The 25807-nt window shown below is 42.8% G+C and overlaps 1 protein-coding gene across 16 annotated transcripts in view; it reads right to left on the bottom strand.

The window, feature by feature from the left end:
• The window catches only part of LOC122561800 (guanine nucleotide-binding protein G(I)/G(S)/G(O) subunit gamma-7), a 314848-nt gene extending 290903 nt beyond the window's left edge, over window positions 1-23945 (bottom strand). For 5 of the 16 annotated variants that reach the window (XM_087997096.1, XM_087997100.1, XM_043713990.2 and 2 more), the window contains exon 1: window positions 23560-23896. The gene's annotated coding sequence lies outside the window, so the exon portion shown is untranslated. Of the gene's footprint in view, window positions 1-23559 lie in introns of all 16 variants that reach the window. The other 11 variants (XM_087997128.1, XM_087997134.1, XM_087997116.1 and 8 more) reach the window with 6 other exon arrangements.
• Between the last annotated feature and the right edge of the window lie 1862 nt (window positions 23946-25807).

Raw genomic sequence — 25807 nt, 5'->3', positions numbered from 1 at the left:
AATTGCATATTATAATGTAATTAGCTTAGTGCTGTGTATGTATTTGTTTAGATGTGGGGTAGCGCTTTGTGCAGCTTTCTGTTGTCTTGGAGACAGCTGACAAATACAAAAAAACTTTTTTGGGGCTGAGACATCTGTTCTGCTGCATAACATAATGAAAGTCTTCGTCCAAATCTTCTGATCTACGTTGGCATCTTGACAATTAGGTAATTAGTTGCCTAAGGTCATGGTTTTCACCTCTCCTTTGAGTATTTTGTCTCTTAGACTAGCACTTTGCTGATATATTGTGTGTGTGATATTTTGTCCTTTCGTTAATTTGTCCACAATTTCCATACTGCATTGTGTCTCTTGTTACTTCACCCTTTAATCGCCTCATTCCTAGTTCAAACACCAAAGAAGCGGATTAGCAAATGGCTGGCTGGAGACAGCGCTATGTGAAAAAGTGGAAGAGGGAAGACAGAAACAGAGGACCCATTGGTGGGGAATGAGAGTGGATGGCAGGGAAAAACAGATCCATCAACAAAAACCTGTTGTTGAATCCATATGAATAGGATGCTATGCAAGGATGTATGGAAGAATGCAGTTAACTGATAATAGAGGAGGATCTAAAGGAATAGCTGTAACTTTAAGTGAAAAAGAGAAAACTATTAGATATGCTTGAAAACAATGTTCATGAATAGCTTGTATTTTCTTTTAGTAAACTACTGATTTTTATTAGCATTTGTTTCATTTTAAGGGAGTGAATGAGAAACTAATACGTAAATATATTCTGCAGAAATGTTTTTGATAGAATGATTATAACACAAAGACAATCAGAAATATAATTAAAACAGAAGTAGCATTTCTATATTTCAGGCTAGTTTTAGGTCAAACACAAATGTTTCCACCATTAATCTTACAGTCAAGTTTGTGCTATATTTTATATTGCTACAAATTGCCAACTTGAAAACTAATCGGTCCCCCATTCTCACCACCTAATCATAAGCAAAGTTAAAAATCACAACACCAGGTTATATTCCAACAGGTTTAATTGGAAGCACACTAACTTGTGGAGCGCCACTCCTTCATCAGGTGATTCCCTGATGAAGTAGCGGCGCTCTGAAAGCTAGTGTGCTTCCAATTAAACCTGTTGGACTATAACCTGGTGTTGTGTGATTTTTAACTTTGTACATCCCAGTCCAACATCGGCATCTCCAAATCATAATCATAAGCAGATTGTCATTCAATTTTTTATTTTTATTTTTTAGATTAGATTACATTACAGTGTGGAAACAGGCCCTTCGGCCCAACAAGTCCACACCGCCCCGCCGAAGCGCAACCCACCCATACCCCTACATTTACTCCTTACCTAACACTACGGGCAATTTAGCATGGCCAATTCACCTGACCTGCACATCTTTGGACTGTGGGAGGAAACCGGAGCACCCGGAGGAAACCCACGCAGACACGGGGAGAACGTGCAAACTCCACACAGTCAGTCGCCTGAGGCGGGAACTGAACCCAGGTCTCAGGCGCTGTGAGGCAGCAGTGCTAACCACTGCGCCACCGTGCCACCCACACGGTGGGCCTGTTTGTCCCTGTTTAAACAGTTGGGGTGTGTTTCCTCCACTTCCTCCATTTTTGGATTCTGAATTTGTAAAGGCTGCAACAACATGGCATAATAAATTTAAAGCAGAAGTTGGGTTTATTTCACGTGCATATACCCCAGGGGAGAGTGGGGTGGGAGGTGCGGGGTTAAATTTGAAAACTGACACACTTGCAAACATATGGGGGAAGGGACAAAAACAATAAATACGTTAAAATTAGAAACAATGAAAGTACAAAATAAACAAGGGAGACCAGTTTATTAATGACCTTGCTTTTAAGATAGAGTCCAAAAGTCCAAAGCTGCAGGTAACAGTCTGGAATTTCTTTAAGGATGTGCTTGATTGGTTAGCCAGCAGCTGAGGAACTGGAGTCAGATTTGTTCTCTTTAACGTCTCTGAAGTTCTTCTGAGAATTTTGTTGATGAAATTGAACTTCTGCTTCACTGTTTTGACAAGCAAAAATTAATGCTTGCAGAGGAAACAAATATAGGTTTACTTCCTTTTTACAAGCCTTTCAATTACACGTTTTGATATTGCAGAAGTTGTATGGAGTAGCAACAGCCCCTCAACTCCCTGCTATTCCATAAGTGCATTGTTAAGGTTTCGTACTGAAGCTTCATCTCGGGGAACAGGTAGTTGCCATTAAAAGTAGGCCTAGCATTCCATAAAGCCAACAGTCTATGGCTTATCATAGAGGTTAGCCATCAACACATTTGTTTTAATCAGATAAGTGAAACTTGCAATTAGAGTCATAGAGATGTACAGCATGGAAACAGACCCTTCAGTCCAATCCGTCCATGCCGACCAGATATTCAACCCAATCTAGTCCCACCTGCCAGCACCTGGCCCATTCCCTCCAAACCCTTCCTATTCATACACCCATCCAAATGCCTCTTAAATGTTGCAATTGTACCAGCCTCTACCACCTCCTCGAGCAGCTCATTCCATACTCGTACCACCTTGTGTGAAAACACTGCCACTTAGGTCTCTTTTATATCTTTCTCCTCTCACCCTAAACCTATGCCCTCTACTTCTGGACTCCCCCACCCCAGGGAAAAGACCTTGCCTATTTACCCTATCCACGCCCCTCATAATTTTGTAAACCTCTATAAGGTCACCCCTCAGCCTCCGGTGCTCCAGGGAAAACAGCCCCAGCCTGTTCAGCCTCTCCCTGTAGCTCAGATCCTGGCAACATCCTTGTAAATCATTTCTGAACTCTTTCAAGTTTCACAACATCTTTCCGACAGGAAGGAGACCAGAATTGCATGCAATATTCCAACAGTGGCCTAACCAATGTCCTGTACAGCCGCAACATGACCTCCCAACTCCTGTACTCAATACTCTGACCAATAAAGGAAAGCATACCAAATGGCTTCTTCATTATCCTATCTACCTGCGACTCCAATTTTGGTGTCATCTGCAAACTTACTAAGTGCATCTCTTATGCTCGCATCCAAATCATTTATGTAAATGACAAAACGTAGAGGACCCAGCACCGATCCTTGTGACACTCCACTGGTCACAGGCCTCCAGTCTGAAAAACAACCCTCCACCACCACCACCCTCTGTCTTCTACCTTTGAGTCCGTTCTGTATCCAAATGGCTGGTTCTCCCTGTATTCCTTGATCTAACCTTGATAATCAGTCTCCCATGGGGAACCTTGTTGAACGCCTTACTGAAGTCCGTATAGATCACACCTACTGCTCTGCCCTCATCAATCCTCTTTGTTACTTCCTCAAAACACTCAATCAGGTTTGTGTGACATGATTTCCCACGCACAAAGCCATGTTGACTATCCGTAATCAGTCCTTGCCTTTCCAAATACACGTACATCCTGTCCCTCAGGATTTTCTCTAACAACTTGCCCACCACCGATGTCAGGCTCACCGGTCTATAGCTCACTGGCTTGTCCTCACTACCCTTCTTAAACAGTGGCACAACGCTAGCCAACCTCTGGTCTTCCGGCATCTCACCTGTGACTATCGATGATACAAATCATAGATTTGTTTGTAATAACTGTTTGTAATTTTTATTAATGACTTGGAAGAGGGAGTCGAAGGGTGGGTCAGTAAATTTGCAGATGATACGAAGATTGGTGGAGTTGTGGATAGTGAGGAGGGCTGTTGTCGGCTGCAAAGGGATGCAGAGCTGGGCTGAGGAGTGGCAGATGGAGTTCAACCCTGCCAAGTGTGAGGTTGTCCATTTTGGAAGGACAAATAAGAATGCGGAATACAGGGTTAACGGTAGGGTTCTTAGTAAGGTGGAGGAGCAGAGGGATTTGGGGTCTATGTTCATAGATCTTTGAAAGTTGCCACTCAGGGGGGTAGAGCTTGTAAGAAGGCCTATGGTGTATTAGCGTTCATTAGCAGAGGGATTGAATTCAAGAGTCGTGAAGTAATGTTACAGCTGTACAGGACTTTGGTTAGGCCACATTTGGAGTACTGTGTGCAGTTCTGGTCACCTCACTTTAGGAAAGATGTGGAAGCTTTGGAGAGGGTGCAGAGAAGATTTACCAGGATGTTGCCTGGAATGGAGAATAGGTCATACGAGGATAGGTTGAGCGTGCTAGGCCTTTTCTCATTGGAACGGAGAAGGATGAGGGGGTGACTTGATAGAGGTGTATAAGATGATCAGGGGAATAGATAGAGTAGACAATCAGAAACTTTTTCCCCGGGTACAACAGAATGTTACAAGGGGACATAAATTTAAGGTGAAGGGTGGAAGGTATATGGGAGATGTCAGGGGTAGGTTCTTTACCCAGAGAGTGGTGGGGGCATGGAATGCGCTGCCTGTTGGAGTGGCAGAGTCAGAATCATTGGCGAACTTTAAGTGTCAATTGGATAGGTACATGGATGGGTGCTTAAGCTAAGACAAATGTTCGGCACAACATCGTGGGCCGAAGGGCCTGTTCTGTGCTGTATTGTTCTATGTTCTATAGAGATGCACAGCCTGGAAACAGACCCTTTGGTCGAACTCATCCATGCTGACCAGATGTCCTAAATTAATCTAATCCCATTTGCCAGAACTTGACCCATATCCCTCTAACCCCTTCCGATTCAAATACCTGCCCATATGCCTTTTAAATGTTGTCATTGTACCAAGCTCCACCACTTCCTCTTGCAGCTCATTCCATACGCGCACCACCCTCAGTGTAAAACCTTTACCCCTTAGGTCCCTTTGAAACCTTTCTCCTCTCACCTTAAACCAATGCCCTCTAGTTCTGGACTCCCCACCTCTATCAAGTCACCCCTAAACCTTCTTTTCTCCAATGAAAACAGCCCCAAGTGCCTCAGCCTTTCCTCATACGATCTTCCTACCATATCAGGCAACATCCTGGTAAACCTCCTCTGCACCCGTTCCAGTGCCTCCACATCCTTCCTATAGTATGGCGACCAAAACTGCACACAATACTCCAGATGCGGCCGCACCAGAGTCTTCTACAACTGCAACATGACCTCAGGACTCCGGAACTCAATTCCTCTACCAATAAAAGCCAGTACGCCATATGCCTTCTTCACCGCACTATTTAACTGGGTGGCAACTTTCAGAGATCTGTGTACATGGACACCAAGATCCCTATGCTCATCCACATTACCAAGTATCCAACCATTAGCCCAGTACCCCATCTTCTTGTTACTCTGACCAAAGTGAATCACCTCACACTTAGCTACATTGAACTCCATTTGCCACCTTTCTGCCCAGCACTGCAGCTTATCTATATCCCGCTGTAACCTGACACATCCTTCCTCACTGTCAACAACTCCACTGACTTTCGTATCATCTGCAAACTTGCTCACCCAACCTTCTAGCCCCTCCTCCAGGTCATTTATAAAAATGACAAACAGCAATGGTCCCAAAACAGATCCTTGCGGAACACCGCTAGTAACTGCACTCCAAGATGAACCTTTACCATCAACTATTACCCTCTGTCTTCTTCCAGCCAGCCAATTCCTAGTCCAAACCTCCAACTCACCCTCAATGCCATACCTCCATATTTTTTGCAGTAGCCTACCATGGGGAACCTTATCAAACACCTTACTAAAATCCATATACACCACATCTACTGCTTTACCCTCGTCCACCTCCTTAGTCACCTTCTCAAAGAATTCAATAAGGTTTGTGAGGCACGACCTGCCATTCACAAAACCATGCTGACTCTCCTTGATCACATTATTCCGATCCAGATGTTCATAAATCCTATCCCTTACAATTCTCTCTAAGACTTTGCCCACAACAGAAGTGAGACTCACCGGCCTATAGTTATCCCTACTCCCCTTCTTGAACAAGTGAACCACATTTGCTATCCTCCAGTCTTCTGGCACTACTCCTGTGGACAACGAGGACATAAAAATCAAGGCCAATGGCTCTGCAAACTCCTCCCTTGCTTCCCAGAGAATCCTAGGATAAATGCCATCAGGCCCAGGGAACTTATCTATTTTCACCCTTTCCAGAATTTCCAACACCTCCTCAAAGCCTACATACCTCAAAGCCATCCATTCTAATTAATTGTGACTCAGTATTCACATCGGCAACAATGCCCTGTTCCTGAGTGAATACTGACGAAAAGTATTCATTCAGTGTCTCCCCAATCTCTTCAGCCTCCACACGCAGCTTCCCACTACTATCCTTGACTGGACCTATTCCTACCCTACTCATTCTTTTATTTCTGACATACCTATAGAAAGCCTTTGGGTTTTCTCTAATCCTCCATGCCTGACAGGTACATACTTATCAAGGACACGCAATAGTTGCTCCTTGAACAAGCTCCACATATCAATTGCGCCCTTCCCTTGAAGCGTACTTTTCCAAGCCACGCATCCTAAGTCGTGCCTCACCGCATCATAATTTCCCTGCCCTCAGCTATAATTCTTGCCCTGCAGTGCACACTTATCCCTCTCCAACACTAGAGTAAAAGTCACCGAATTGTGGTCACTGTCCCCAAAGTGCTCACCTACCTCCAATTCTAACACCTGGCCTGGTTCGTTACCCAGAACCAAATCCAGTATGGCCTCACCTCTTGTTGAAACTTTATTGCTGGAACAGCACAGCAGGTCAGGCAGCATCCAGGGAACAGGAGATTCGACGTTTCGGGCACAGGCCCTTCCTCAGGACTGTGCCCGAAACATCGAATCTCCTGTTCCCTGGATGCTGCCTGACCTGCTGTGCTGTTCCAGCAATAAAGTTTCAACTTTGATCTCCAGCATCTGCAGACCTCACTTTCTCCTCACCTCTTGTTGGCCTGTCTACATATTGTGTCAGGAAACCCACCTGCACACATTGGACAAACACTGACCCATCTAACGAACTCGAGCTATAGCTTTCCCAGTCAATATCTGGAAAGTTAAAGACCCCATAACAACCACCCTATTACTTTCACTCTTCTCCTGAATCATTCTCGCAATCCTTTCTTCTACGTCTCTAGGACTATTAGGAGGCCTGTAAAAAACTCCTAACAGGGTGACCTCACCTTTCCTATTCCTAACCTCAGCCCAAACTACCTCAGATGGCGAGTCTTCGTCCATCGTCCTTTCCACCGCTGTAATACTATCTTTGACAAGCAATGCCACCCCTCCCCCTCTTTTACCCCCACCTCTGACCCTACTAAAACATTTAAACCCTGGAACCTGCAACAGCCAATCCTGTCCCTGTTCTACCCATGTCTCCGTAATAGCCACAACATCGAAATCCCAGGTACCAACCCACGCTGCAAGTTCACCTACCTTATTTCGTATACTTCTTGCATTGAAGTATACACACTTCAAGCCACTTTCCTGTTTACAGGCACCCTCTTTTGAGATTGATGCCATGTTCCTAACCTCCCTACACTCCAGGTCCTGCACCCTAAAGCTACAGTCTAGGTTCCCATCCCCCTGCAGAGTTAGTTTAAACCCCCCCCAAGAGCACTAGCAAACCTCCCCCCAAGGATACTGGTGCCCCTCAGGTTCAGGTGTAGACCATCCTGTTTATAGAGGTCCCACCTTCCCCAGAAAGAACCCCAGTTATCCAGATACCGGAATCCCTCCCTCCTGCACCACCCCTGTAGCCACGCATTTAACTGTTCTCTCTCCCTATTCCTCGACTCTCTATCACGTGGCACAGGTAACAAACCAGAGACAATAACTCTGTTTGTTCTAACTCTGAGCTTCCAACCTAGCTCCCTGAAAGCCTGCCTAACATCCTCAGCCCTCTTCCTACCTATGTCGTTGGTGCCAATGTGGACCACGACTTCGGGCTGCTCCCCCTCCCCCTTAAGGACCCAGAAAACACGATCAGAGACGTCATGTATCCTTGCACCTAGGAGGCAACATACCAAACGCGAGTCTCTCTCGCCCCCACAAAACCGCCTATCTGTGCCCCGAACTATCGTATCCCCAATAACTATTGCTCTGTTCTTCTCCACCCTTCCCTTCTGAGCAACGGGGACAGGCTCCGTGCCAGAGGCCTGAACCCCATTGCTTACCCCTGGTAAGTCGTCCCCCCTTTATATGTATATAAAGGACTAAATAACGTATTATTATAAAAGCATTTGGACTAATGTTTTTATTAAGCCACATTATCAGAATCACTGGTTTCAGACCATAATCTTTTTGTGATGCGACAGGTTATTAATAAATCCCACCTCAGGCGACTCTCTGTGTGGAGTTTGCACATTCTCCCCATGTCTGCATGGATTTCCTCCGGGTGCTCCGGTTTCCTCCCATATTCCAAAAATGTGCAGGTTAGGTGAATTGGCCATGCTAAATTGCCCGTAGTGTTAGGTGAAGGGGTAAATGTAGGGGAATGGGTCTGGGTGGGTTGTGGTTCGGTGGGTCGGTGTGGACTTGTTGGGCCAAAGGGCCTGTTTCCACACTGTAAGTAATCTAATCTAAAATCTAAAATCCAATAGGGAATTCAGATAAAACTTACTTACCAAGATAATGGCTCGACTTTGTTACCACACAGAGCAAGTGAGGTGAATAGCATAGACACATTTAAGGAGAAATTAAAGAAGTACACAAGAAAGAAAGGTATAAAATTATACTTTTTATAGTTTAAATTGAAGTAGGATCAGAGGATGTTTCTTTAAACGAGAAACACCAGATAGATTGGTTGAAACAAATACATTGAGTTATGCAAGGTTTTCAGCACAGAATCAATGTCACCTTTTGTACAAGTCAAAAACCAATACCATGTTCCTTATCAATTTAGTTCTGGAAGAAATTCCAATGAAATCTTGTGTAAAAATAACACCATTGTTTTCCATTGGCATGACAGTGTCAGCACAGTTTCTTGGAAAGCTCTTATGATTCACAGTCCTGTTGATGCTTCCCAAGTGGTGAGGCATTAACTTTCAGGTCATCACAAGCAGGGTTTGTCTGGTTGAAATCTTTTAATTCTGATAAGATAGATTCTGTTTTTAGTTTGAAGGGAGTGGTTGTTCTTGAAGGAGTGACAACAAAAGAAAGACTTATTAGGAGATGGAGAACTACAGCTCAGAAATTTATGTTGTGTTTTATTTGTATCTGACACATCACAGGGTAAATGATTCTTCTTGGTCAGATTTTAAAATACAAAAAAATGGGCATCATTTGGAAGCTGTTGTCAGATATATTTTGTCCCGTGGCCAGAAAATGAACTGTACTAGGCACGTGAATACAGTGGCTACAAAAGCAGATCAGGGGCTAGGAATTCTGCAGTGAATAACTCACCTTCTTACTTACCAAATCCTGCCTACCGTCTACAAAGTGCAAAGTACATGATGGCATATTCTTCAACTTGACTAGATGACTGCAGCTCGAACAACACTCAAGAAGCTCATCACCATCTAGGACAAAGCAGCCCACTTGTTTGGCACCATCCACTTACTCCAGCACTGATGCTCAGTAGCAGCAGTGTATACCATCTACAAGATGCACTGCAGAAATTCACCAAAGCTTAGATAGCACCTTCCTAACTCATGACAATTTTCATCCAGAAGGACAAGAGCAACAGATGACACCTCCAAACTCCCCTGCAAGACAATTATTGCCACTCCTTCAGTGTTGTTGAGTCAAAATCCTGTAATTCCCTTCCTAAATGCATTGTGGGTCTACCTATACCACGTGAACTGCAGTGGTTCAAGGTAGCTCACCACCATATTGGATAAGGCTGAAGACAACAGGAACTGATAACAGACTTAACAATGGGCTTTTATGTGAATGAAATTAGACGGAGTCAGTCAGGTCTGCTAAGAGTTAAAACTGCAGAAAATCAGTAACTGCAGGATGTACCAAGTTGGGCATATATTTGGACAAAATACTTGGGATTGCTTATATGCATGGATAAGTCCAAATAAGGCATACAATTGACCAATATATTCGGGATTGGTCATGTGCACGGATAATTCCAAATAAGACATTTATCTGGCACAGAGACTTGAGTATAAAGGCCATGAAGACATCTTTTTGTTCAGCATTACTTTGAAGTTTAACATTGCAAGAAGTACCCTTTGTCAGAAGGCATCGTGAAGACATCAGCTTGGCCAGCTGCAAACTCTCACAGGTAATAACAGAAATCAGAGTAATGAAAGACAGAGATTAAGATATCTCTAGTATTTAGAAGTGTATGTTATTTTAGTACTTAATAAACTAATTGTGTTTTATAGTGGTCCAAGTATCTCCACTGTATCTTCGTCTATGCATGTCCTGTTGTCACTCAGAGAAGGACAACATAATTTTGATGTCCGTGGTAGGAATCAACAAGAAGTAACTTTAAGTTACTCCAACGTCGGATTCTACATGTATCCTGTTGGCCTTGCTGATCATTACTGGTGGGTTAGTAAGTTTGCAAATGGTACAAAGATCAGTGGAGTTGTGGATACTGCAGAAGGTTGTCAAAGTATACAGCAGGATATAGATCAGTTGCAGATATGGGCAGAGAAATGGCAGATGGAGTTTAATTCAGGTAAGTGTGAGGTGCTGCGCTTGGGAGATCAAATGGAAAGGAAAAGTTAGTGGTAGGACCCTGAACAGCATTAATTTACAGAAGGATCTTGGGGTTCATGTCCATTGCTCCCTGAAACTGGCCACTCAAGTAGATAGGGTGGTAAAGAAGGTATATTGCATGCTTGCCTTTATTAGTTGGGAAACTGAGTACAAAAGACAGCATACCCTGTTCCAACTTTATAAGACTTTGGTTAGGCCACACTTAGAGTATTGCATTCATTTCTGGTCGCAATATTACAGGAAGGATGTGGAGGCTTCAGAGAGGGTGCAGAAGAGGTTTATCAGGATGCTGCCTGGATTAGAGGGTATGACGTATAAGGAAAGGTTATAAAAACTTGGGTTGTCTTCTGTTGAGCAATGGAGGCTGAGGGGAAATTTGATAGAAGTCTATCAAAATGAGATGCATAGATAGGATTGACAGTCAGAATCTTTTTCCCAGAGTTGAAACATCTCATACCAGGGAGCATGCATTTAAGTTGAGGGGGCAAAGTTGAAAGGAGCAGTGAGGGGCAAGTTGTTTACACAGAGAGTGGTAACATCTGGAAACCGCTGCCAGGATGGTGGTGGAGGCAGGTACAATTAGGAGCATTTGAAGGGCCTTTAGTTAAGCACGTGAATACACAAGGAATGGTGAGATACGAACCAAAGGCATGCAGAAGGGATCAGTTTAAGTGGGCATCATGTTTGGCACAGCAGCATGGGCCAAAGGGCCATTCCTATGCTCAATGTTCATGAGAGGTCTAAATGGAGTACAGGTTGATAATGTCCCCACTCATGAAAGGATGGAAAGTGAGAGGGTATAGACTTAAAAGTAATTATTAAAAGCAGAAGTGACATAAGAAGAAACATTTTCACAGCAAGTGATTAGGATCTGACATTCATTTCCTGAGATTGTGCTGGAGACAAGTTTAATCAAGGCATTCCAAAAGGGAATTAAATGGTTATTTGAAAAGGAACATTCTTTGTAGGGTTACAGGAACATGGCAGGCAAATGGCACAAGGGAAAATATTCATTTGGAGAGTTGCCGCAATGGACTGTAATTAATCTGTGATTCTAACAGCATTCTTATACAGCATGCAGTTCATGGTATTGCATCCAATGCCAATACATTAACTGACTTTGCATTGCAGCAGCAAAGACATTTGCCAGTACATAAATGAGAAATCTAGCATATTTGCATGTTACAGCTATTTGTATTGCAGTGTTGCTACTATCTGAACTGTAAAGAGTTAAAAGGAAGATTGTTCTGATTGTTTTAAAGGTAAGGGTTGGAGGAAATGTTTATTTGATACTCTGTCAGTTTCCTCTAAGTGGGCTCAACAGTGAGAATTTTACAAATGTGGAATTAAATGACTTAAGACTTAGATATGGTTGAAATTCTACTTAGGACTTAAAGGTACTTTTCAATTTTCCAGGTTTCCTGGTCAAACTTTGAGCAATTGTGCTATGGACTATTCCTAAATGGCAGTTAGAATTTAAGACTAAAAGAGCAAAGCTTTTCCTGAAAATATAATAATACATTACATGTGCGCTGTGTTTATTCCGGTCTTTTCATTGCAGTACATTATCTAATTTTCCATGAGTAAGAGAGACCTCAGTTGTATACTTTATGAACTTCCTGCAAGCATAAAGTATTTCCTGTGGAAATAGAGATATATCTACTTGACATTAAGAATTATGAGCTTATTAAAGTGCTGCTTTTGCAATATTGAAACATTGCATCCTGTCAATGCCTTGTTGTAGCTTACAACAGCCCTCGACACTATGTACAACACCACCAATCTTTGTCATCAGCAAACTTCGTAGCTCACTCTTCTGCTTCTTCATCCAAGTCATTTATAAAAACTACAAAAAGCAGAGGTCCAAGAACAGATTCCTGCGGGACACCACAGGTCGCCAACCTCCAGGCCGAATACTTTCCATCCATTACGACTGGTGTACTTCTTTTGGCCAGCCAATTCAGTACCAAGACAGCCACATTTCCCTATATCCCATATCTCCTAACTTTCTGAATGAGCCTACTGTGGCCAACCTTCTCAAATGCCTTACTAAAACCCATATACACCACATCCACTGCTCGACATTCATCAGCTTGTCTTGTCACATCCACAAAGAACTCAATAAGGCTTGTGAGGCATGACCTGCCCCTCACAAAGTCATACTGAGTATCTTTAATCAAACTATGTTTTCACAAATACACACAAACACTTTCTCTCAGAATCCTTTCCAGTACCTTGCTTACCACAGACATAAGACTGACTGGTCTGTAATTCCCAGGGATTTCCCTATTCCCTTTCTTGAACAAGAGGAACAACATGCTCCTCCTTCCAATCATCCGGTACTACTCCAGTGGAGAGGGAAAATGCAAAGATCATTACTAGAGGCTCAGCAATCTCATTCCTCACTTCCTGTAGAAACTTTAGGTATATCTGGTCTGGCCCTGGGGACTCTATCTATCTTGATGCTTCCCAGAAAGCACATCCACTTTCTTAATATTAATCCGGTCCATGGTATTCTCACCATCAACAAGGTCCCTCTCTCTCATGAATACTGAAGCAAAAAAAACTCATTCAAAGCCTCCTCTACCTCTTCAGACTGCAGGCGCAAATTCCCTCCACTATTCCTGATCAGCCCTACCCTCTCTCTGATCATTCCTCTTATTCCTCACGTAAGTGTAGAATGCCTTTGGGTTTTCCTCAATCCTTCCCACCAAGGGTGTTTTTGTGCGCGTGATGTGCACAGTCTCATTTTGGATTGGATAAAGTTTACATATGGCACAGATTGATCAAGCAAAAAATAGTCATAGAGAATACAAAAGAATATTTAGAATTAGTCATATCATATGTAACTGTTTAATTATTATTTTGATCAGAGATGAGTCAATCCAACATACACAGTAGCCAGTTAAAGACACCACTGAAAGCCTGGCTTCAGACCACTACATTCCCTCACTTACATGTGAACTAATATGAACAAAGCATACCAAAATGTGAAGCCATTGGAAAGATATTTATTACATAATGTGTTTCCAGAAAACTGGTTCATTAAATTGTGTACTTCAAAAAAAACACATGACTAATTCTCATGCCTGGAATAAGAGTTTTAAATCTAATTATTTATTAATAAAAATTCCACAAACTATAATCGCTAATTGACAATGGTAATTTCAGCAGAAATAGAAGGAAGCCATCTGCACTCAAAAAGGACACATCAATATATATCAATACACTAGTTGTAGAAAGTCTGCAAAAGACCTTAAATCTGTTGGCCATCCTTCTCCAATGTGACCAGTTCACAAAACTGAGCTTGATTTATTTATAGTAAGAAATTACAATTTTTGACAAAGAACTCCATAGATAGCAGTTCACAGCATCTCCTTGGAGCATCCCCTCAATTAAGTCCTGATTTGGCTAGCCTTGTAACACAAGTAAAACAGTTTTCATTAACCACATGCGATCCAATTCTGAACAAATGGAAGGCTGGTAAAAATAATAATTTATATTTAAAATTAAGTGCTCAGAAAATTGGAAGTGTACTATGAACATTTCTATTCTTAACAAATAACTTATCTGAATGAGTTTTGTTGTACTGCACAATCCACATAAAATGCAATGGTCTATTTGGAGAGGGAGTCATTGGTATGTTTTGTCAGGTATCAGGATCAGAAAACTGTGCTAATATGATGCCATTGAGCGAACAGAAGAGAACAGACTTGGCTATACCGCTTTAATATACTTTTTTCAATGACTTCAACATTATTATGGGGAAAGTGCAAATAGATGGGTTGAACTGAAATGTTCTTGCAGAATGCTGGCACAAAAATAATGGATCGAATGGCCTCCTTCCATGCTATAACCATTCTATTATCCTATGAACATTCATTGTAATATAATACTCTTAGCACTTCTTGTTAGGATATCATAGATCATTTCATTTGCTAAAATAGTGCGGCAGATTCCAAAATGGTATTGCCAGCTAACTAAGATGCACACGATATGTTTAATTCCATGCTCTGGTGGAATCCGGTCTGGTCTAATTTCAAACCAATCATTCCCTAGTTGCTAAAAATAGAATATTAATAAACCCTCCAGTTATAAAGTTTTATGGTAAACATGAAATAGCATTTCAAGCTACTTTCTTTCCAATATGAATACAATGGACATATTATAAAAAATAACTAATGCACAAGCAAATTTCAGCAGATCTGGAAGTCTGAAATAAAAGCAGAAAAGGCTGGAAAAGTTCAGGAGATTTGGTAGCCTCTTTGGAGCGATTTGACATAAACATCTCAGCATGATCGATTTTTGATAAATGACCACCAATCTGTAAACTTAACTCTGTTTCTGTAGCCACAGATGCTGCCAGTCCTACTGATTAGATTTGACATTTTCTGATGTTATATTATAAACTATGCATTTTACAGTATGTTTAAATCCTAGTTAGTTTGGGATACAACACATAATATCTCAAAATAGCAGACCTTGATATTTTATGATTAAAATGCATTTCTAGTGCAAGAAAATTAGTCAGAGGATTTTGTATACCTTTAGATACCTTGTCTGTATTACTTGCCACTTCTGTGAACTTAAATCCCCAATAAATGAATAATACAGATCACCAAAAGAGAAAATGCTGGAAAATCTCAGCAGGTCTGGCAGCATCTGTAAGGAGAGAAAAGAGCTGACGTTTCAAATCTAACTGACCCTTTGTCAAAGCTAAAAAAAGGGAGAAATAGGGAGGTATTTATACTTGGCTGAGAGAAGGTGAGTCATGGCTCCAGAAGCAAAGGTAGCAATAAAGAGATGATAATGACAGTGCATGGAGAGATTATACAGAGATTAGGAGCTGTGAATGACCAAGGCTGAAGCCAGTGTTATGTGATAAAATATGTGGGGGGTGGGGGATGGGGGTGAAGCAGAGACAAAATGGAAAACAAGGGAGAAGGGTAGCAAAGGGGAAAGAGGAGAGGAAAAAGGTGATGAGAGAGTGGGGAAACGAGAGGAAGAGAGACAGACAATCAAGAAATAAGAGGTACAGAATAGTGAAAAAAATATTTAAAAAAGATAAATAAAATAAATGAAATAAAATTACGGAGCAGAATGAAAACAGAGGGGTCGCGATGGGATAATCATCTGAAGTTGTTGCATTCAATGTTGAGACCGTCAGGCTGTAACGTGCCTAGTCGAAGATGAGATGCTGTTCCTCCAGTTTGCATTGAGCTTCACTGGAACATTGCAGCAGGCCAAGGACAGACATGTGGGCACGGGAGCAGGATTGTGTGTTGAAGTGGCAAGCCACGGGAAGGTCCGGAACCTGACTGCGTACAGATCGAAGGTGCTCAGCACAGATACAGATTACTTCATCTTGAGTTTAATGAGTTAAAGAGAACTGACAAAAATCCAGCTTAGAATTTCCAAAGCATCAGCTCAGTCAGTAGCAATCTTGCCTCAGAATCGAATGGTTTATGTCCCACCTCAGGTCTTGAGCACAGAAATGGTGGAGATGATGGCCTATTGGTATTTTCTTTAGACTATTCATCCAAAATCTTCACGAATATTCTGGAGATTCGTGTTTGAATCCCACCAAGACAGATGGTGTAATTTGAATTCAATAAAAAATATCAGGAACTAAAAATTTATTAATGATCATGAAATTATTAGGGTGTAGGTTTGATATCCAGACGTTTCATTACCTGGCTAGGTAACATCATCAGTGGCGACCTCCAAATGGAGGTCACTTGGAGTTCGCCACTGATGATATTACCTAGCCAGGTAATGAAACGTCTGGATATCAAACCTATAGCTCAGCAAGCAAACCTACACCCTAAACCTCAACCTGAGCTACAAACCTTCACAAACCATGAAATTATCAAGTATCAGAAAATGTCATTCACGGACTTGAGACTCCAGATGAACAGCAATGTGGCTGGCTCTCAACTGCTCTCTGAAATAGGAAGTTACTTAGTGTATCAATCACTATGAACTCTCAAAGAAATGAAACCAGACAGACCACCTGGCATTGGCCTAGACACCGGAAAAGACAATGGCAGAAACAGCCCTGTTGACCCTGCAAATTCCTCTTTACTAACATCTGGGATCAAGTGTCAAATTTGGGACAGCTGTCTTATAGACGAGTCAAGCAACAGCCTGACATTGTCTGTGAAGTATGATTCCATGAGCGCAACAATGTCCTAGACACTACTATCACCATCCCTGTATACGTCTTTCCCATCATCAGGACAGTCCTGGCAGAGGTTGAGGCACAGTGGTATCCAGTCAGGAGGGAGTTGCCCTGGGACTCCTCAACATTGACTCCAGACCCATGAAGTGTCACAGCTTCAAGTTAAGCATGTGCAAAAACACCTCTGCTGATTATCACATACCGTGCACTCTCTGCTGATGAATAGGTACTCTCCACATTGAACATTCGGAGGATGCTGCTGAGTGTGGCAAGGATGCAAAATGTAGTCTGGATGGGGAATTTCAATGTTCACTCCAAAAGTGGCTTGGCAGCACTTCTGATCAAGCTGGTCAGGTCTGAAAGAACATAGCTGCTAGACTATTTTGCAGCAGGTGGGGAAGCAAATAACAAGAGCGAAAAATCTGAACCTCATCCTTACCAATTTGTCAGCTGCAGTTTCAGCTGTCCATGACAGTACTGGTAAGAGTGACCACTGCACAATCCTTGTGGAAAAGAAGTCCTGCGAACAACTTCCATCATGTTGTGCTAAATGGGACAGACTTCAAGTAAACCTGGCAACACAAAACTGGGGCATTCATGAGGTACAGTGGGCCATCAAAAGCAGAATTGTACTCCAGCACATTCTGCAACTCTATGGCCTAACATATCCCTCACTCAAACATTACCCCCAAGCCAGAGAATCAACCCTAGTTCAAGTGTGCATGAGGGCATACCAGGAGCAGCACCAGACATACCCTAAAATGAGATGTTAACCTGGTGAAGCTACCAAACATGCATGCCAAACAACAGAAGCAGCAAGTGAAAGCCAGAGTTAAGCAAGTCCACAACCAACAGATCAGACGTAAGCCCTACAGTCCTGAATGGTGGTGGACAATTAAACAACTCACTGAAGGAGGAGCCCCATCCTCAATGATTGAGAAGTCCAACACAGAAGCGCAAAAGAGGAGGCTGAACCATTCACAGCAATCTTCAGCCAGAAGTGCCAAGTGGATGATCCACCTGGGCCACATCCAATAGCCCCTGCATTACTGACACCAGTCTTCAGCAAACTTGATTCACTCCACATCATATCAAGAAACGATTGGAGGCACTATATATTACAAAGGGTATAGACCCTGACAACATTCCATCACCAGTGTTGAAGGCTTGCGCTCCAGAGCTTGCCACTCTCCAAGAACGTTGTCAATACAGTTACAAGACCAACATCCAGCCAACAATTTGGAAAATTCCCAGATATGTCTCATATATAAAATCAGAAGTCACATGACACCAGGTTATAGTCTAACAGGTTTACTTGAAATCACAAGCTTTCAGAGCACAGCCCCTTCAACAGGTTCAGTGAGAGAGAAGAGCAAACAGGCACAGGGTTTATAGGCAGATAAAGCAAAAGATCATACAAGTGCTGTGCGTGGAGTGTCAGAATAAGCTCTGCAGGTGTCCAAGAGTGTTAGACGGTCAGTAAAGTGTCAACAGCTGAATACCCAGGGAAAGGATGACCTATAATCTAATTAAATGAGGTAGAGAGAGAGTTACAAAAAAATTAAAAATAAGATGGTACTGGAGACAAATTAAATGACTGGAAATAACATGGTAGGTCTAAGAGTCGCAAGCCAAGCATCTAAGCAAAGTAATTCAAAACTGGATAAATTAATGAAGCTAGACAGATCATAACAATTTATCAAAATGATGGTGTCAAAACAACAGTATAGAAGTTTAAAAACAGGACAGTAAAGCAGTTTTTACGATATGGAACAGTGTGGTGGGGTCACATGCAATACAACATGATCCCAAGATCATGGTTGAGGCTACCTTCATAGGTATGGAACTTGGCTATCAGTCTCTGCTTGGCGATTCTGCTGGACATAAAAATCAGGACAAATCCAATGCAGCCAAATACCTCCCCATCACTCTACTCTTCTTCATTAGTAAATTGATGGAGGGAGTCATCAACAGCGCTATCCAGCTGCACTTGCTCAGAATAACCTGCTGGGTTCCACTAGAGACACTCACCTCCTGACCTCATTTCTGCTTTGGTTCACACATGAAGAAAAGAGCTAAATTCCAGAAGTCAGGTGAGAATGACAGCCTTTGACATCAAGGCTGCATTCAACTGAGTGTGGCATCAAGGAGCCCTAGCAAAACTGGAATCAATGGGTACTGGGGTGACTCTGCTAGTTGGAGTCACACCTGTCATATAGTCATGGTTGCTGGAGGTCAATCATCTCAGCTCCAGGACATCTCTGCAGGAGTTCCTCAGTGTAGTGTCCTATGCCCAACAATCTTCAGCTGTTTCATAAAGACATTCCCTCTATTTAACAGTCAGATGTTGGGATATTTGCTGATGATTGTATAATGTTCAGCACCATTCACAACTTCTAAGATACTGAAGCAGTCCATGTTCAAATGAAATAGGATCTGGACAGTATTCAAGCTTGTACTAGTAACATTCACGCCACACAATTGCCAGGCTATGACCATCACCAATAAAACCAATCTAACCACCGTCCCTTGATATTCAATGGTGTTACCATCACTGAATCTCCCACTATCAAGATTTTGGGGGTTACCATTGACCAGAAACTCAAATGGACTCATCACATTAAAGAAAAAGTGGCTTCCCATGCTCCTGATCTTCGGGCATCTGGTGCAGAGGGGGGAGGGCAGGTCTGAAGACCTCCTCGTGGGTCTGCTCTTGTGCCTGGCCAAACTGGCCATAAGGAGAAAGTGAGGACTGCAGATGCTGGAGATCAGAGCTGAAAATGTGTTGCTGGAAAAGCGCATCAGGTCAGGCAGCATCCAGGGAACAGGAGAATCGACGTTTCGGGCATAAGCCCTTCTTCAGGAATTGGCCATAAACAGGTCGAGGTAGCGGGCCGTGGAGGGGGTCGTTAGGGACAACAGCCTGCCCCTCTTCTGCAGTTATGTTAGAGCCCGGGTCTCTCTAGAGAGGGAGCACGCGGTGTCCACAAACACCCTTGAGCTGTTCAGGGAGAGATGGGCACCGCAGCGAGTGGATTGTATTATTTCCCCCTAGATTAGAGTGGTGCTAGAAAAGCACAGCAGATCAGGCAGCATCCGAGGAGCAGGAAAATTGACATTTCAGGCAAAAGCCCTTCATCAGGATTCTTGATGAAAGGCTTTTGCCCGAAACGCCGATTTTCCTGCTCCTCGGATGCTGCCTGACCTGCTGTGCTTTTCCAGCACCATTCTAACCTTGACTCTGATCTCCAGCATCTGCAGTCCTCACTTTTGCCCTGTATTATTTCCCTCTCCAACTCTATTTTGATTTAATCCCTGCTCTCCCCTTCAGTGCTTGATCACACAGCAGTGCCCTTTGATGTGAACGGCACTGCTTGTCACTGACTACTTGGGTCTTTCCTTTCTTCTTGGGGTGGAAATTGAATAAAGATCTGTACACCAAAAGCAAAAAAAAAAGTGGCTACAAGAGCAGGTCAGAGGCTAGGAACACAGCAACAAGTAATTCCCTCCCTAATGGTGTTGTGAGTAGACCCACAGCAGGTGGATTGCATCAATTCAAGAAGGCAGCTCACCATCACCTTCTCAAGAGCAATCAAGGACTGGCAATAAGTGCTGGCCAGCCCATGATACCCAAATGCTAGCCAGCCCATGATACCCAAATGCCAAGCATGAATTAAGAAAAAACTGAGGCAGTGCTGCACTGAGAGAGATTTGGTTTTTGGATATGATGTCAAACTGAGGTTACATCTTTGATTTGGTTTGATTTATAAGTATCACATGTGCCAAGATACAGTGTAAAATATTGTTTTCCGTGCTAACCAGACAAATCAATACCTTACATAAGTACATCACGGCTTTAGAACAGAACGTAGAATATAATGTTATAGCTACCGAGTATGTGCTGAGAAAGTTCAACACTAATATATGAGAAATCTATTTGTAAGTCTGATAACAGCAGGGGAAAAGCTATTCTTAAATCTCTTGGTGAAATCTGTCACATCTGTACTCTCAGGTGGATATAAAAGATCCTTCAGCGTAAACGTGCAGGGTAGTTAGCCCTATTTCCTGGACAATTGTTTGTGGGAGCTTGCCATGTACAAATGGTTTATTTCCTTCTTTACGACAGTGATTGCACTTCAAAAGTACTTCACTGGCTACAAAATGATTTCAGCGATCTGCTGGTTATGAACAGCATATTTCTCAATTTTCTCTTTCATATTTCTGGTCACAACAAAATCTGCTCAAGCTTTAAAAAATTTAAATGTTCCTTTCACCTCTTTATCATCAGTTTATTATTCTGTAGAGATTAATTTAGAACCATCTTACAAATATGTAAATATAGAAATATCTTTAAAGTAAAAACTGTTAGTGTGAAAAGAATCAATAAATTAACAAAGAAATATCACCAAATGCAAAACTGAGTGAACTACATTTCTATTTCAATCTTTGTCATTTTATCCATATTTCAATATCTTTTATCCTTCAATCTCCACATTCATTGGATTATCCTCCACCACTTGTGTTACCTCCAGTAAATAACACAATCAAACATGCACATTCACTTGGCTCTCAGCATTTGAAAGGAATTATTCCCTCTGCAAGATCCTAATCCACACTTTTGTCATCCCCACAGCATCTTCTCATGCAAGCAATTTCTCCAAACTGTTTATCTCTAAAGATCCTAGCTTACCCTAGCCACCTAGCTTAATACATACCCTCCTGTTTCCATACTCTCCACAGAAAATGAACATTAAAAAAAAGTAGTCCATCTGGTTTCTGAATCCTGCTTCACCTCTCAGTACCATCATGGCTGAAAGATTCTGGCCTTAACTCCCCTTTAATATCTGCCAACGTCCTCATATAACCTCAAATTTCCTTATAAATAAAAAAAAGCCTAAATCAGCATATGGCAACAGGGTAGCTCAGTGCCTCACAGTGCCAGTGATTCAGGTTCGATTCCAACCTTGGACAACTGTCTGTGTGGGATTCCTCCAGGTACTCCGGTTTCCTCCCACAATTGAAAAATGTGTAGGTTAGGTGGATAGGCCATGCCAAATTGCTCATAATGTCCAGGGGTGTGTAGGCTAAGTGAATTACAGCCAGTCAGGCCGGATGCTGCCTGACCAGCTGTGCTTTTCTAGCACCACACTCTCTACTCTCATCTCCAGCATCTGCAGTCCTTACTTTCTCCTACATGAATTGGCCATGGGAAATGCAAGGTTACAGGGATAGGGTAGGGGGATGGTTCCGGGTGGGATACTCTTCGGAGGGTTGTTGTTGACTCGATGGGACAAATGGCCTGCTTCCATGCTGTAGGGAATCTACAAAAGACTGACTTTATCAAATGTATCCCTTGTGACTGAACCAGTATGTACTTAATACATAGCATACTGTGTTTGCCTGTCCCTTTCTCTTTTTCTCCCCCAACCTCCCATCGACATCCACTTTGTGTTTTTCTCTTTTTATGCTCCCTGTCTCTCTCTACCATATATCTATGTTTATCTCCAATTGTCTCAAGTCCTTTCTCTCCACATGCAAGTTGGTTTTATTTTCCAAATTCCTTCACTAATCTAATCCCTCTTTCTTATATTCATTCATCCATCCCCTATTTCTTTGATATTCATTAACATAGAACATTACAGCGCAGTACAGGCCCTTCGGCCCTTGATGTTGTGCCGCCCTGTCATACTAATCTGAAGCCCATCCCACCTACACTATTCCATGTACATCCATATGCCTGTCCAATGACGACTTAAATGCACTCCTCCTTTCCTAATTTCTGTCTAGCTCTCCTACTATGCACCTACCCTCTCAGTCTGCTTCTTACTTGTCTGTACTTCTTCACATCTTCCAGATATCCTATATTTCCCTCTTTCCACATCTTCTTACACTTGTGTCTGTGTCTCACTCTTCCAAATTTTCTTTTTTTTCTCAAGTTCATTTCTTCTTTGCATTTTTGTTTTGTTTTACAGCTTTCATTCTGAATTTTGTCCTTAGGTGATCACCATCCACCATTCTTCTCTTAATTTCATTACCCTGTCTATCTTTCTGTGACTCCTATTGTGGGCATTCTGCTTCCCTGAAATTCACTCAACTGTGTTATCCTCTTCTTATTAATTTGTCTCCATCAAGATCACTATTTATTGACCATATCTTGCTGTCTTCATTTCTCACCAAATTTGGCCTTTATTTTTTCACACTTTGTCTTCACCTCGTTATTTGTTTCTACTTCTCTGTTTCTGTTCGTCCACCTCTATGTTTTCCTTTTCCCTGATTGCCTCGTTCTGTTTTGTTTACACATCTGTCATGTTATATGTTTCTTTTGTTTCCTGTTTCTTTTTGATGTCTTATTTACTCCCCTTCCCATCCATTCTATTGAATTACAGTTTTTCAGTTATCTCTTTGAGTTTTGTCTCTAACTTCCCCGTTGCGGTACGTTTTTCTTTACTTTCTGCTATTTCTCGATCCCTTTGCCTGTTTGTTTCTTCCTTAATTTATTCCTTATTCTCAATTCTTCCATTGAAATCTTCAATTTTCCCATTACCACGTCCCTCGTCTGTTTCTTCACCTCATTCTCCCTCTCTCTGTCCTCTATCCTTCCATGATCTCTGCTGGTCTCTTTCTTTCTCTCCTCCCCTTTTCACTCACTCACTCCTGGAAGACATCCCTGACCTGTTCTGGATAACGGGATCCCAGCTGAAGGCCTATTCCCGGCTTTGATTTGAACTGCAGCCCAGATGGGCCTGGCGGCCCCCGGCCCCAATCCCCGGCCCCCGGTTATTGCCGGCGCGGGGAAGGTGGCGATTCCGAGCCGGAACCCGGCTCTTACCTGGCGGCGGAGGCGGCGGCCCTGCAGCAGGAGCTCAGCGGCGGAGCCTAAACAACGTCAAAGGGCAAGGAGAGAGGTGGCTCGGCACCGCCTGGAAGAGCCGAGCAAGTCAAATGGACTGACACCGGGAGACCGGCGTTGGAACCAGAGAGAAAACCGGCCGAAAAAAATAACTGAGAACGGCGGAGGGGGAGAGGCAACTGGATAGACGTCAGCAGGGGAGAGAGAGATTCAAGAACAGAGAGGTGCAGGAGGAGAGAGAGAGAGATTCAAGAATAGAGGGATGCAGAGGGAGAGATTCAAGAATAGAGGGATGCAGAGGGAGAGAGACATTCAAGAATAGAGGGATGCAGAGAGAGAGAGATTCAAGAATAGAGGGATGCAGAGGGAGAGATTCAAGAATAGAGGGATGCAGAGGGAGAGAGACATTCAAGAATAGAGGGATGCAGAGAGAGAGAGAGATTCAAGAACAGAGAGGTGCAGGAGGAGAGAGAGAGAGAGAGATTCAAGAATAGAGGGATGCAGAGGGAGAGATTCAAGAATAGAGGGATGCAGAGGGAGAGAGACATTCAAGAATAGAGAGATGCAGAGGGAGAGATTCAAGAATAGAGAGATGCAGAGGGAGAGATTCAAGAATAGAGAGATGCAGAGGGAGAGATTCAAGAATAGAGGGATGCAGAGGGAGAGAGACATTCAAGAATAGAGGGATGCAGAGGGAGAGATTCAAGAATAGAGGGATGCAGAGGGAGAGAGACATTCAAGAATAGAGGGATGCAGAGGGAGAGATTCAAGAATAGAGGGATGCAGAGGGAGAGAGACATTCAAGAATAGAGGGATGCAGAGAGAGAGAGATTCAAGAATAGAGGGATGCAGAGAGAGAGAGATTCAAGAAGAGAGATGCAGGGGAGAGGGAGAGAGTCAAGAATAGAGGGATGCAGAGAGAGAGAGATTCAAGAAGAGAGATGCAGGGGAGAGGGAGAGATTCAAGAATAGAGGGATGCAGAGACAGAGAGAGATTTAAGAAGAGGGATGCAGGAGGAGAGAGAGATTCAAGAAGAGAGATGCAGGGGGAGAGGGAGCAATTCAACAATAGAGGGATGCAGGGAGAGAGAGGAGTTATAGGGAAAGAGGTACGGGGCTGGGAGGAGAGAGACAAAAAGGAGAGGCGAAGAGAGAAATAAAATGACAGATACGGAGAAGAGAGTGATACGGGGGAGAAGGTACAAGGAGGTGGAGAGTAAGAGGTAAATGGATAGTACGAAGATATCAGGGAGGAAAGGAGAGAGATGTGATGAGAAAGGGAGATGAAAAAAAAGACTGATTCAGGAAGAAAAGAATGGTGTGATACAGGAAGATTGATATAGAAAAAGAGTTTGTGATGGGGACGCACTGTAAGGTTTTCCAATTATGAAAGGGTTAAAAATAGATTCATCAGGATTCCTGTCAGCCTAATGGCTATCACCTTTTTATATATAATTTGGACATGAAATCCTGGTAGATGCATTAAGAGATTGTTAACTTTTGCACCATTTACTGCATTGTCTCATTGACTAATTACTTCTCCCTGGTGGCCATGTAGGCCAAGTGATGTGAAGGTACTATCATGACTCACTCAGGTGGTGTACAGGAAATCCAGCTGCACTATTTCAGGAATCATCATTCATGGAAAAAAATCAAACCATCCAAAGTCCCCAATTTATCTAACTGACAAATTCAGGTTAACAAAAAAACTTATCAGATGTCTTTAGTAAGAAAGCAGCTATTTATTGCAAACAGATTGTTTTTAACTGATGGAAAAAAAACAAATTGCTCGTGCAATCACACAATACATAATAATTTGGGGCGGCTCAGTGGTTAGCACTACTGGTTTACAGCACCAGGGACCTGGTTTCGATTCCCGCCTCAGGTGACTGTGTGGAGTTTGCACATTCTTCCCGTGTCTGTGTGGGTTTCCACTCGGTGCTCCAGTTTCCTCCCACAATCCAAAGATGTGTGGGTCAGGTGAATTGACCATGCTAAGTTGCCCTTAGTGTTAGGTGCATTAGTCAAGGGTAAGTATAGGGTGGGGGAATGGGGTTGGGCGGGTTGCTCTTCAGAGGGTCGGTGTGGACTTGTTGGGCCGAAAGGCCTGTTTCCATACTGTAGGGAATCTTATTTCTCTACTGTGCTGTCCTGGACAGCTCACCTGGTCAACGTCCTGCTACGCAGCCTCACTTTCAACCGCAAAAGATTGCTGTTGATGCTCTAA

The sequence above is a fragment of the Chiloscyllium plagiosum genome, unplaced genomic scaffold (genome assembly GCF_037043375.1).
Source record: "Chiloscyllium plagiosum isolate Xiang-an unplaced genomic scaffold, Cpla_swu_hap1 HiC_scaffold_2, whole genome shotgun sequence".
In the NCBI taxonomy this organism is placed as follows: Eukaryota; Metazoa; Chordata; class Chondrichthyes; order Orectolobiformes; family Hemiscylliidae; genus Chiloscyllium; species Chiloscyllium plagiosum.
Note: the sequence above shows the minus strand (reverse complement) of the source record. Positions and strands in the feature narration are given on the sequence as shown.